The sequence below is a fragment of the Myxine glutinosa genome, chromosome 1, assembly GCF_964187855.1.
Source record: "Myxine glutinosa chromosome 1, kmMyxGlut1.1, whole genome shotgun sequence".
In the NCBI taxonomy this organism is placed as follows: domain Eukaryota; kingdom Metazoa; phylum Chordata; class Myxini; order Myxiniformes; family Myxinidae; genus Myxine; species Myxine glutinosa.
In genome coordinates, this window is record NC_136261.1 from 350762286 (window position 1) to 350774540 (window position 12255).

At 45.1% G+C, this 12255-nt stretch overlaps 1 long non-coding RNA gene across 1 annotated transcript in view; it reads right to left on the reverse strand.

The window, feature by feature from the left end:
* Window positions 1-9991: 9991 nt before the first annotated feature.
* LOC137413496 (uncharacterized) overlaps window positions 9992-12255 on the reverse strand; it is a 164308-nt gene continuing 162044 nt past the window's right edge. The window contains exon 3 of the long non-coding RNA XR_013621820.1: window positions 9992-10079. This is a non-coding gene — a long non-coding RNA (uncharacterized LOC137413496). The remainder of the gene's footprint in view (window positions 10080-12255) is intronic.

Consider the following 12255-nt stretch of genomic DNA (forward strand, 5'->3'; position numbering starts at 1 on the left):
GTGCGTATAGCGTGCCGAACACTCTCAAACCAAACGGGAGTTCATATCAAACGATCGTTCCAAGCGATCCTCTGCGCAGTTCTTAATCAAAGGGCTTCCCTCGCGCAGTTCTCTTAGGTTTGACTCCTTCTCTCTCCCTGGCGCATCTCTCTTCTGCTGCATCTGCGTAAAAGGGCTTCGCGCTCGTGCTTTTATGACCGCGCGTTGGAAATCAAGCCGCCTTCATAGGGCTATGCCTACTAACGAGCTCACCTCAGCCTTGATTGGTCAGCGAGGGCTCACTCGCTCCACCCTCGGCGGCTCGTGGGCGAGGCCACACCTCCTCCCGTGGCTCCGCCCCTTCTTTCCTCGAGCCGACCGCATGTTCAATGGAGTTTGGGGGGAGCGCTAATGCAGCGACGACGCCAATATGATTATGTGGCAGCATTGGGAAGGACAAGCCCCGTTGAAGGTGCTACTGGCACTTTGGAGAGAGAGAGAGAGATTGAAAGGGGCCTAGGTTATTTGATTAATACAACGCAGATTCAACTATTGGAAACAGATCCTTACCAGAAACACATACTGATGAAATAACTAAAGAAGAAGCCTATGGTGTGCTACGTGTTGCTCGTGGCCTAACTAGGGTGCGACCTTTGACCTTTACACCAAAAATGGGAATATTTACAGGGGATTATTTATAAGGGAATATTACAGATATTTACAAAGTGGAGGGTTCTAAAAACCACAACACTATGTATGTATGCATGTATGTATGCATATGTGTATGTGTATATATATATATATATATATATATATATATATATATATATATATATATATATATATATATATCGGGAGATTAAATCAGATGCGGACGTAGCTTCAGGACGGTCGATCTTTAATTCTCGACAAGCTTTCGACCAACAAAAGTCTTCTTCTTAGTCGTCCCCAAGTTCAGCGGAAGATTAAAGTTCAAGCTCAGCGGATTAAAGATCGATCGTCCTGAAGCTACGTCCGCGTCTGATTTAATCTCCCGATTATTTATTTAATGCAAATGAGATGCCCTGCTCGTACTGTGGAGTTTCTACTATTTCTCACAGTTATACAGTCACGTGAAAAAGTAAGTACACCCCAAGTAAAGTTTTGACTTTTTCAACATATTTCAACATGCAGCTATTTGAACTTCATTTCAACAATATTGATAGATAAAGGTGATATAATATAACAAATATCATGAAGCATTTACATTTTGTAGTCCATTGTATAATTTAAATAAACATAAATGCAAATTTTGCATGTGGAAAAAGTAAGTACACCCTTTCAGCCTTATGCTGAAATCGTTTAAATTCATTTTTCACTCATAAATCTACACTCAATACCCCATAATGACAAAGAGAAAACAGGATTTTAGAAAGTTTCGCAAATTTATTAAAAAGAAAAAACTGAAATATCACATTGACATAAGTATTCAGACCCTTTGCTATGACACTTGAAATTTAGATCAGGTGCCTCCCATTTCTCTTGATCATCTTTGAGATGTTTCTACACCTTGATTGGAGTCCACCTGTGGTAAATTCAATTGATTGGACATTATTTGGAAAGGCACACACCTGTCTATATAAGGTCTCACAGTTGACAATGCATATCAGAGCAAAAACCAAGCCACGAGGTCGAAGGAACTGCCTGCAGAGCTCAGAGACAGGATTGTGTCGAGGCACAGATCTGGGGAAGCCTAAAAAACATTTCTGCTGCATTGAAGGTTCCCAAGAGCACAGTGGCCTCCATAATTCTTAAATGGAAGAAGCTTGGATACAACCAGGGCTCTTACTGGAGCTGGCCGCCCGGCCAAACTGAGCAATCGGGGGAGAAGGGCCTTGGTATTAGAGGTGACCAAGAACCCGATGGTCACTCTGGCTGAGCTCCAGAGATCCTGTGTGGAGATGGGAGAAACTTCCAGAAGGACAACCATCACTGCAACACTCCACCGATCTGGGCTTTGTGACAGAGTGGCCAGACGGAAGCCTCTCCTCAGTGAAAGACACATGATAGCCGCTTGGAGTTTGCAAAAAAGCACCTAAAGGACTCTCAGACTGTGAGAAACAAGATTCTGTGGGCTTCAGATTTAAATTGAAATATATATATAAAGAAATTTTCAAACATTTTCATAAAATGAAAATGAAATCTACCCTTAGATAATTTCTATAATTTTTCTACCCTTAGGACATACACACGGGAGAGGTAGGTGCATACCAGAAGTTTGGTACGAGTTCACAAAAGTTTGAGGGAGTAGTTCAGTGACAAGACAATAATATATCAACAAGATAGAATATATCTCTATACATGTATTGCATGTACTACGTAAGAAATATGTTTCTCTTTCTTTTTCAAATACGTTTTAATTATTCTAGCTGAGTGTTTTGAATCATTATCTTGCTGAAAGATTAAATTTGCACCAGTAAGTATTGCACCACTGGGGATAGCATGGTGGATTAAAATTGGTTTGTCTATTGCTGCAGTCCATATAGCATCAATTTTAGCAAATACAATCTTAGACACATTCAGAAGTTACAATATATGATTGATTTGAGCATCAACAATTTACTCAAAACCTCCACTCGTGTTTCTACTGTTATCATAACATTGTACTGTACATGTACAGCGTGCATAGCTCACACGGTTCACCACTCAGGTTAGAGGAAGTGTCCACTCTCCAGACGGCACACCACGTGCAAATGGCAAGCACCAATCTTACCAACATGGGAAACACCTTTATTCAAACCATAAACATTCGTCCAAAAAAAAACTTGGCCCCTGCACCACTTTGGTTAAAGGGACTCACCACACTCAACACCACGGCCAAACACCAGTGTTGCTGAGGTGAGAAATCAGCTTTTATTCACCAATTGCAATCATGCCACATGAGGCAAAACCATGGCCGATCCAAGCCGAAACCCCTGCGCGGTAACCCCATACCAGCTCCCACATGTGGGTGTAATACACATAGTGGCGTGACCTCTCCTTTCCCCTCTACATCTTTTCATTGTTGTACTCGTACCTTTAAGACGGTTCTCGAGGTTATACATGTAGAAAACAGGTGAGAGTAACTGGCTGCTAAAATTGATTGCTGAGTACAATAAAGGTAATGCTCACCTCCAATGCTGGAGGTCACGGATATTATGGACCACTATATTGAGCACACAGGGTGAACAAAGCCCTTTACAGACAACACATTGAAAAACAAAACCCACGATACACCAGGGATAAAGCACAAATAACAAATAAATAAGCAAAACATTTGGCAAATTACAATCTCACATACAGTCAACACTTCAAAAAAATGTACCAATTAGTCATGTATCTGCAAGTCTATTACAGGGGTTTGCCTCCCGTCCAACCTCAGGGACGACTCTGCCCCATTACAGTACTTAGACACGTATTATGACCATCATATGACACGATCCTAAGCATCCAAAATATAATCCTTCAAGTGCTTGGGCTGGTATCGTGGACGGCTGGAGCTTCTTGGTGCACAGTCGCTTGGAGACATTGTTGGATGATCCACACTGGTGTCACCGATGGCCTCAACAGATTGGGAGTGATCTGGTTGACGGGTGTTAGCTTTGGGGTGTAACAGAGATATGATCCGGTGCTTGGCTGATAAGGATTGGAAAGGATTCAGCTTGGCCGGACTTGTGTACTTCCCTCTCTCTCCCCATCTTGTCTCCCGCTCCCTTCATAATATGTTTTATGTGTCCGTTTGTCTTTTTATGATCAGTGTTAGCTCTTACACGAGCCTCGATCTTGTATACAAAAAATAATAATGTTTAAACAGAGAATCAAAGCATTCAATGTGGAACGTGAAAGGAGATTTTAATAATTTACTTGTGTATTTATTCTGTACGTTAAAATGAAACATACAACTTGTTAACTTCAATTGTTGTATTTTGGATACTGTACCTTTTGTGTTTTCCTTTCAATAAGTAGACTGACATATTTCAATCACCTCAAAATAATTTTATTGTTTTTATCGGGTTGGGACGTGCACGGGGTTACCTAGCAGCGCCACTATCTGTATTGCACTGTCGTCCAGCCGGGGAGGTCTCCACACCAGGCTCCGTCGCCTCAGGCTTTCACACAGCCTCACAGGTCGCCGGGGGTCTCTCCATACCGCAGGGCACTCAACCAGACCCCACCACCGATGGCCTCCCAATTTCCAGACACCACTGGCTGCCAGGGGCAATTACCACAGAGGGAGCCACAGTCACCGCCCCTCCAGAGCTTGATCCGTACCTACGGGCACACACACCTTCCCCACACACAAAATTCACAAAAGCATTGCCTCCCATGCTGCCATTCAATTCTCCAACACATATTTCCAAAAAAAGATGTATTATATATATATATATATATATATATATATATATATAAATATATACATATATATATATATATATATATATATATATATATATATATATATATTGTAACGGTTTTGAGAAGTGTAACGAATTTGAGAAGTGTAACACCATTTGAGAAGTGTAACGGTTTTTGAGAAGTGTAACAATTTTGGAGGAAGTGTAACGAATGTGAAAAGTATGGTTTTGTTGTGTGTAACACCCTCGTAATGTAAATAATGGTCGCAGCCGTCCTCCTAGTTAATTCCATGAAACTTACACACAGGCCACGATATATCTTTTTAAATAGTGTATTTCCTTATTCTCTGTAGGCTAAATATGTGTTTCCCACTAGATTGACTGCATTGTATCAAACGAAATAAGCGTAGGCCCCTTTCAATTTCCCCAATCATCTCCGCTCTCCAAAGTTCCTTTGAAAAGCGGTGCGAGTGGTGTTCAATCCCGCAAGCCGCCATTGGCCCATGTGCTCATCTCGGAGAAGAGGGGGGTAGGAGCCGCCAACTCACAGGCGTGGCACGTCGTCATGATCAAAGGAGGAATCGGACAGCCCTAACAGCCAACCAGCACCGCGGTTAGCGACCCGGTAGGCGTGCCCTCGCAGCCGGCGGCTTGATTCCGCCCGGAGTAATAAAAGCGACTGGAAGGGACTGCTTCAGGAGATGACACGAGAGATGACATGAGAGGGGACCTGAGAGATGAGCTGTGAGCTGTGAGCTGTGAGCTGTGAGATGAGAGACGCTCCAAACCACAAAGGAGAGATACTTGGGGAGGAAACAAGGTTTGAAGAGACGCGCTGAGAGGAGGGAGACGGCTCCACCAGAAGGAGAGGAACAGGTGTGACCGAGCCAGCGCGTGACGTCTACAGCATCGGCAGCGGATACGCGGCCGAGGGTTTTCCCGCCAAAAACGCGAAGAATTGAGAGCTGCTACCTCCGACCCTGCCTCCCTCTCCAGCAATCCACCTCAAGCCATACCTGCCTGCAATATCCCCCGTGTAAGTGTGAACGTCGTCTGTCCTAATCGTTGTCCTGGGGTTAAGTAAATTGAATAGTATAAGTTAACGATTCACTGTGTGACTGCTTCTTCCATCCATTGCTTGTAAATAATTTTGGTCGCTCCTTCTTTTTGCTTGTGTGTGTATAATAAATCTGTTCTTCCTCCGTACTCTGTCTTTTTCTCTTTTCCTTCTCTTCCGGTCGCTTTAGAGGTTTCCCGATTGAATATCTGTGGTGCGATCTGGTCAACGTTGGGGGAGTCGGGCCAATTGGGGATCCTGTAACGGTCGCGGTTGGACCATCCGCTCGGCCCATCATAACATCAAAACCGCGTCGGTAACAATTGGTGTCAGGAGTGGGATTCGAACCTGGGACTAAATTTATTTAGCCCAAATTTTGGACACCAATTGTGTTATTACCGTAACAATTGGTGTCTGGGAGTGGGATTCGAGGCCCGAACCAAATTTTAAAAACGTGTAGAAAAAAAAAATTTTGGTCAAAATTACGAGCTGCCGAAATTTTGTTTTATAAAAACCGAATTTTGAGGTCGCGCCATGGACAATCAAGGCGATCGGATGTCGGTGGGGGAGATAGACGGGTTAGGGGTAACCCAGGACTTAGGGGAAGAAAGGGAGGAGGGGAGCAATGAGGAGGCGGTTGAGGGGGTATCAGACGCACAAAATGGCGTCCTCGCGCACGAGGTATCAGACGCACAAAATGGCGTCCTCGCGCACATGGTTAATGCGGCACCAAATTTAGCCGCGCCCGTGGTCGCGGCAGCCGAGCCAGAGATGCCGGAGTACATGCGATTTGTTATGGCCCAAATCATGGCGGGAATGAAACGGGAGAATGACGGTATTAAAAAATTGAGTGATAAAATGGAACAATGGGGAAACCAAATGGAAGCAATAACGAACGGATTGGGAAACCAAATTGAAGCAATAACCAACAGAATGGGTGACCGCATGCAAAAATGTGGGGAGACCATGGATCGCATGGTGGGCGAAAGGGTCCCAGGGGTGCACGAGGAGGTAACGCGGGTCGAGAAGCGCCGGTTGAGCGAAGCGGAGGAAAGCACGGGTACAATGACGGGGGTAGAAATCGCGACACGGGGTTTGGAAAAGCCGGCGACCGATGAGGTAGAGGGTGTTTTATTAAAGCCAGCGGTCGTCGAGGAGAACAAAGGCAAAGCAGTGCTGGGAATTAAAATTGAAGAGATGACGGAGGTAGCCCGGGAATTGCAGGGAGAAATGGAAAATGTGCAAAGTCCCTGCTCACATCACGATGCTGTGCTTAACCCGAATGGAAGTTTGCAGGTTTTGGTGCAGGGAGGAAGAAGAACCCCGAAGGTGAGCCGTGCTGTATATTGTGCGGGGAGATTTTGTAAGAGGATGTTTGGCGACAAAAGAATTTTCACGCGCTTGTGATCGAGGAAGCATCCGGGCGTTGGTGAGGGGTCCCGTGTGAGTGGAAATGGCACGCGTGTGAGGAAAAAGTGTGCGTCGGCGAGTGGGTGTGTTATAAAGTGTGGGAGTGAAACCGAGTGCGAGCGAGAATGCACGTCGGGGTGTACGGAGTGTGACACGGAGAGTGAGGTGGTGGTGGAACGTGTGCGAGGAAGCACACCTGAGTTGGTGGTAGCGCGAGTGTGGGAGAGCCCATCTGAGCGTGTTAGTGGGTGGATGCAAGAGTGCACGCCCATGGTGAGTGTTACGGAGGACGTAACGGAGGAGAGGAGTGGACCGAAGTGTGCGCAAGACTGTGCGCGAGAGGTGTGGTGTGTAACAGAGAGAGCGTTGGTGGAATGTACGGACGGCGTTGGAACGCCGGGTTTTGTGAGGGTGAAAGGGGTAGCGTATGCGTGTGAGCATGCAAGTGAAGCATCGACGGTAACCGGGTTAGCGGTTAGGGCGACGGATAGCCGAGGCGAGCGCTCGGGGCGCGGGGTGCTTTGTTGGGTGCGAGGCCCGGCGCGGGTCGATGCTGCGTCACTTCTCTTCGAAGCGTCGTTGCCGATTCGGGCTTGGCCCCGCCCCACATGGTCGAGTCCGGGCCTTGGCGGGCGAGGCGACCGGTCCGGTTCAAGGGCGAGTGGGAGGAAGCGGAACGGTGCCCCCTCGTGGGGACGGGGTTCAGACCGGGGGAGATTGAGCCATCGGGCCCGGAACCGCAAGGTGCCGCGCCGAGATGGTGCGTGGAATCTCGGCCCAACCAAACCACCTCCCTTGAACCGAAAGCCGGACGGATTCAACCTGCAGGTGACCAAACCACCCGAATTCATTGCTCGGCTTTACGAACCGAGTTTAATGATGTCACGACGCACCGAGGCTAGGATATAGTGGACTGTGATGATGGTGATAGTGATAGTGATCGTGATTTGATACGAAATTTATAATAGTGGGTAGAATTGGCAGTAAATGGAAAATTTTTGAATTGGTTGGAATTTGGACGAGCAAAATTGAAAGTGGGAACGCCCCCCATGTGGTGGGATGGCAACTCTGTCATCCCTCAAAGGGGGGGGCAAAGGAGCACTAGCTTATGGGGTGTATGGCAGTGAAAACTAGCCCGGGTGGGTTAGGATATTGTGTGTAGGGACCTAGAAGAGGACATTAGGTGACGTTAAGGTTAGTTAGTGACTGATACCTGTAGTGGGGACGCAGGTAGATTAGCGTGGATGATAATGACGTGGGAGCGCAATAGTTTAAAGGGACGACTGGGAAGCGCAAGTTTTAGAGGGGAGTAGTTAGATGAGATGATGCCGTGTGTTTGAGAATTGAACAGGTGTGATTGCACAGGTGTGCAACTGAACAGGTGTATGGAGCAGTGTATGAGTGAGTGATGGTGATGTGTATTGTGATGACCAAATGGTCCAGGAAGAAAGGAGGGTGCAGGTGGCACCAGGTGTGAGGGCACAGGTGTGCAACAACAGGTATGGAGAATGGTAGTGTGGAATAAATGGAGTATTGGAATGGATGGTCGTGGAGTGAGTATGGTGGAAATTGTGGAGTGGAGTGGATGGTGCGAAGGTGTGAATGGGGGAAGAGTGGACCCCCATCACGGATACCCGGGGCGGGTAGAGTAAGTGTTAGGTAGAGGGTACAGGTAAATTGTGGTTGGATATTGGCATCTGTGGTGCGGGTGAAAGAATAGTCTTTGGATGGGTGCATTAGTGTTGTGGAAATGGCTGGGCGTGTAGCCTGTTAGTGTGTGTAGTTGGTTGGGCGCTCCACCACTGTGAGGATGTCGGCCAGGTGAGACCGCAGGTGGGCTCTGGGAGCCGGTAGTTGTGGATGGGGCCCGAGGATCCGGAGGACGGACCCGGGTAGCCCAGTGCCAGAGGGCACCGAGTGGGGTGACAGAGCCAGGAGGGGCTGTCCCCAGTTAGTTAGGTTAGGGTGAGGAGCTAGGTAAGCTCGGGTGGCAACTGCAGTGGTGGAGGTGTGCAGGTGGGTAGACCTGCTGGGAGAGCTACACGTCGCAGCCCAGAAATTGTGCGAGGGCACCGGGAGATGAATCGGGGGAGTGAGACCCCAAATTGAGAAGCACCACAGTTTGGTCAATGGGAATTGGTTTTTAGAACCCATAGTGTAAGCTGGCCAATGGATTGGCAGGGAAAGACCCCGGGTAGTGTAAAGTGTGTTAATGTCATTTAGAAAGTAGTTAGGATGAAGTCTCCTCGCACCATCTGCATCCACTCACCTGAGGTGACAGGTACTCCACACCATGCCATGTTTTGATTATTTTTTATTGTGCAGATGTTTGGAATGTGAGACGCATCATGACGTGGGTGTGACATTGTGCGTAATTCCATCTCTCCCTCCTTATGAGGATTGATGATGAATTGGTGATGGCAAATTTTGAAGTAGAGGGATTGGAGACGAATTTGGTGTAGAAGGGAAAGATGGGGAAGACAAGACGTAGTGACGAATTTGTAAAGGTGTAAATTCTTGTAAATATGGGGTAAGGGCAAGGGTAGTGTAGGTGACAGGGGGGGGTGATGTACGGTAGGGACGAGTTTTTCTCACTTCGCTCTCCGTACGCACTTCACCCTGCATTGCCTTTATTGATGTGTACCCTTGTGACCTTACCCCACGCTCATTTGTCTTCCCCCCTTTTGTCTCCCACTTGAGGACCTGTGCGCCATTGGGTGCCGAGGGGAGCGTGCGTGAGATGGCCATTGTGCGCACGAGATCCTCAGAACCAGCATGCATTGCGTTGATGTACCACTTTATGGACCGCTGATCTGCGGCCAAGTACCACTTGATGGACCCCAGGTTCTGGGGCAGGGCACCTCTGTTGGAGACCGGCCATAGTGGCCAGGGAATCTTGCTTGCGGACCTCGGTAAGGTGGCACCTATGCCAAACAGGTGGACCACCCTTAGTTGGCCCCTGAGGCCCTAAATAAAAACGAACACAAGTTGTGCTTTTTATTATTTCCAAGTAGGCCGCATGAAGCCAGAAGACGTCGGGAAGAACATCGGCCCAGCAGAGAAAGAGAAGACCACCACCAGTTGTTTTGTTGTTTTTATTATGAACCGTGGTGACTGTGCACCGAGTGGTGCTTTTGGTGCTTAGTGGTGCTTTTGGTGCTTTGTGGTGCTTTTGGGTGCTTTGGTGGTATTGGTACTGGTGCATCGATGCAATGCGTGCTGTCTCCTCCCTCCCAACAGGAATTTCTTTTTCTTGTTCCCTAAAAAGGAAAAAAAACACAGGTCCTGGGTTGCGTTGTAAATAAGAAATAACGTTACTGTAAATAATGCTCCCCACCGTAAATGTATAGTTTGAAAACAATTCCGTAATTCGGTTAGTTGTGGGCTTGAGTCTGTTAGACAGGGTGCAATGCAATAGGGGGACATACTTATTGGTGTTTTAAGATTGTCAGTAGGTGATAAATGTTGCTTCTGGGACACCTCCGTTTAACATGGGAAATCCCTATCTAATGTCATTTACCCCCTGTCTTTTTCAAAAATCATAAACACCTCTATTTCTCCCTCTATGAACCTATAATCCTTCTCACCTTATGAACCTATGATCCTTCTCGCCTTATGAACCTATGATTTTCTTCCTTTATGAACCTATAATCCTTCTAGCCTTATGAACCTATGATCCTTCTCACTTCCATGTAATTTTTACCCTATTCCCCCCACTACCCCCTTAATGTAGTTCCTTAGACCACTCTGCTAATGAGCCTATAAATATATTATCTCTTTCTAACTTTTTTAAGAGTTCCATTCTCCTATAGAACTCATCCCCATCAAGTATATTTATAAAGTATACAGGTTCCTTAACCTTTTGTTGTGAAAGCATAAAGTGGTATGTTTCACGGAGGGTTCTTGTTTGACCTCCTCCTCTCCCACATACCATTTTAAAATTATAATATTTATTATCCGATTGATAACCATTAAAGTTCTCACTCCACTCTAATATATTTTTCTTCCCGCCCTCCATTACCCCACTTAACAAATGAATACGTTTATCCGTCTTGAGAACCTTCTGACCAGTGATTCTCTCAACCTCTTGAATCTGATATTTTTCACATTCGTTATGTTTTCCATTTATATACCAAGGTTGATTACACCTCCACTCTTTAGTCTGGTTGATACTTGGTTCTATCATTTATATAATAGTAAAAAAGGTGGCGGTAGCCCGTTAAAATCCCTAACCCCCCTTTTTAACTTATCACTTATATATATATCTTATCACTTATATATCTTATCACATATATCTTATCACTTATATCTTATCACTTATATCTTATCACTTATATACTTATATAACCATAAGGGAGACTATCAATTCCATTTTATAAAATAAACCTCATCATCAAAAGCCCCCAATGCTTTCTTATGTGTGGGCGGGGTCTGTGTGGGTGTGGTCTGTGTGGGTGTGGTCTGTGTGGGTGGGGTCTGTGTGGGCGGGGTTTGTGGGTGGGGTCTGTGTGGGTGTGGCTTATGATTTTTATTTATTTATTTAATTTTTTTTATTACTACTAATTAAATTAGCTAATCTGGGTGGATGAAAGTATGGATGGTTGTTGTTTAATGAATTATCAGTTTTGTTTTTTGTAATTCTTGTGAGTAAAATGAACCCAAGATTTCTTCCCAATTCATATCATATAATTTGTAAGTCCAAGGCATAGTATCCATTACATCAACGATTTTGAATAATTCATTAGTCCATCTCTTTGTATAACCTTTCTCAAAATGACTTTTCCATCTGTATATTCTTACAATATCACCAACTTTGAACTTGGGCTTTCTCAAATTAATCTCCTTTTCATATTCTAATTTTGTAAATGTTTCTGATGGTTTTGATTTTGTTGATGAATGAACTGTATTATTGTAATTATCTACAATATCCTGAATAAAATACACCCATTTTTGGGAACCGAGTTGTGTGAATTTTTTATATAATTTCTCTTTTAAAGTACGATTAAAACGCTCAATAACAACTGCTTTTCCTTCATTAAAGGTGCTGTATAATTTAATACCCTCCCCCTTAAGAAATTTCATAAATATTTTGTTATAGAACTCTGTTCCCTCATCGGTCCACAGTTTCTTTGGTTTTCTTTTACTTTTATTAAATATCTGTTGGAAGGCTAACTTCAGAGTATAACCTCTCTTGTTTTTCAAAGGAACAACCCAAGCAAATCTACTCCTCAAATCAATAACGGTTAAAGCATACTTGTATCCCTTATCATTTTTTAGTTCGATTAAATCAGCGGACCATATGTGGTCGGTGTATTTAGAATAAACTTTCCTTCTTTTAAACTTTGTGATTATAGGTTTATGTAATTCATCAGCCAAAAGCTCCTCAGTCTTGATGACATCATGAGAGCCTAATAGTTTTTTGAGGGTGAATAACCA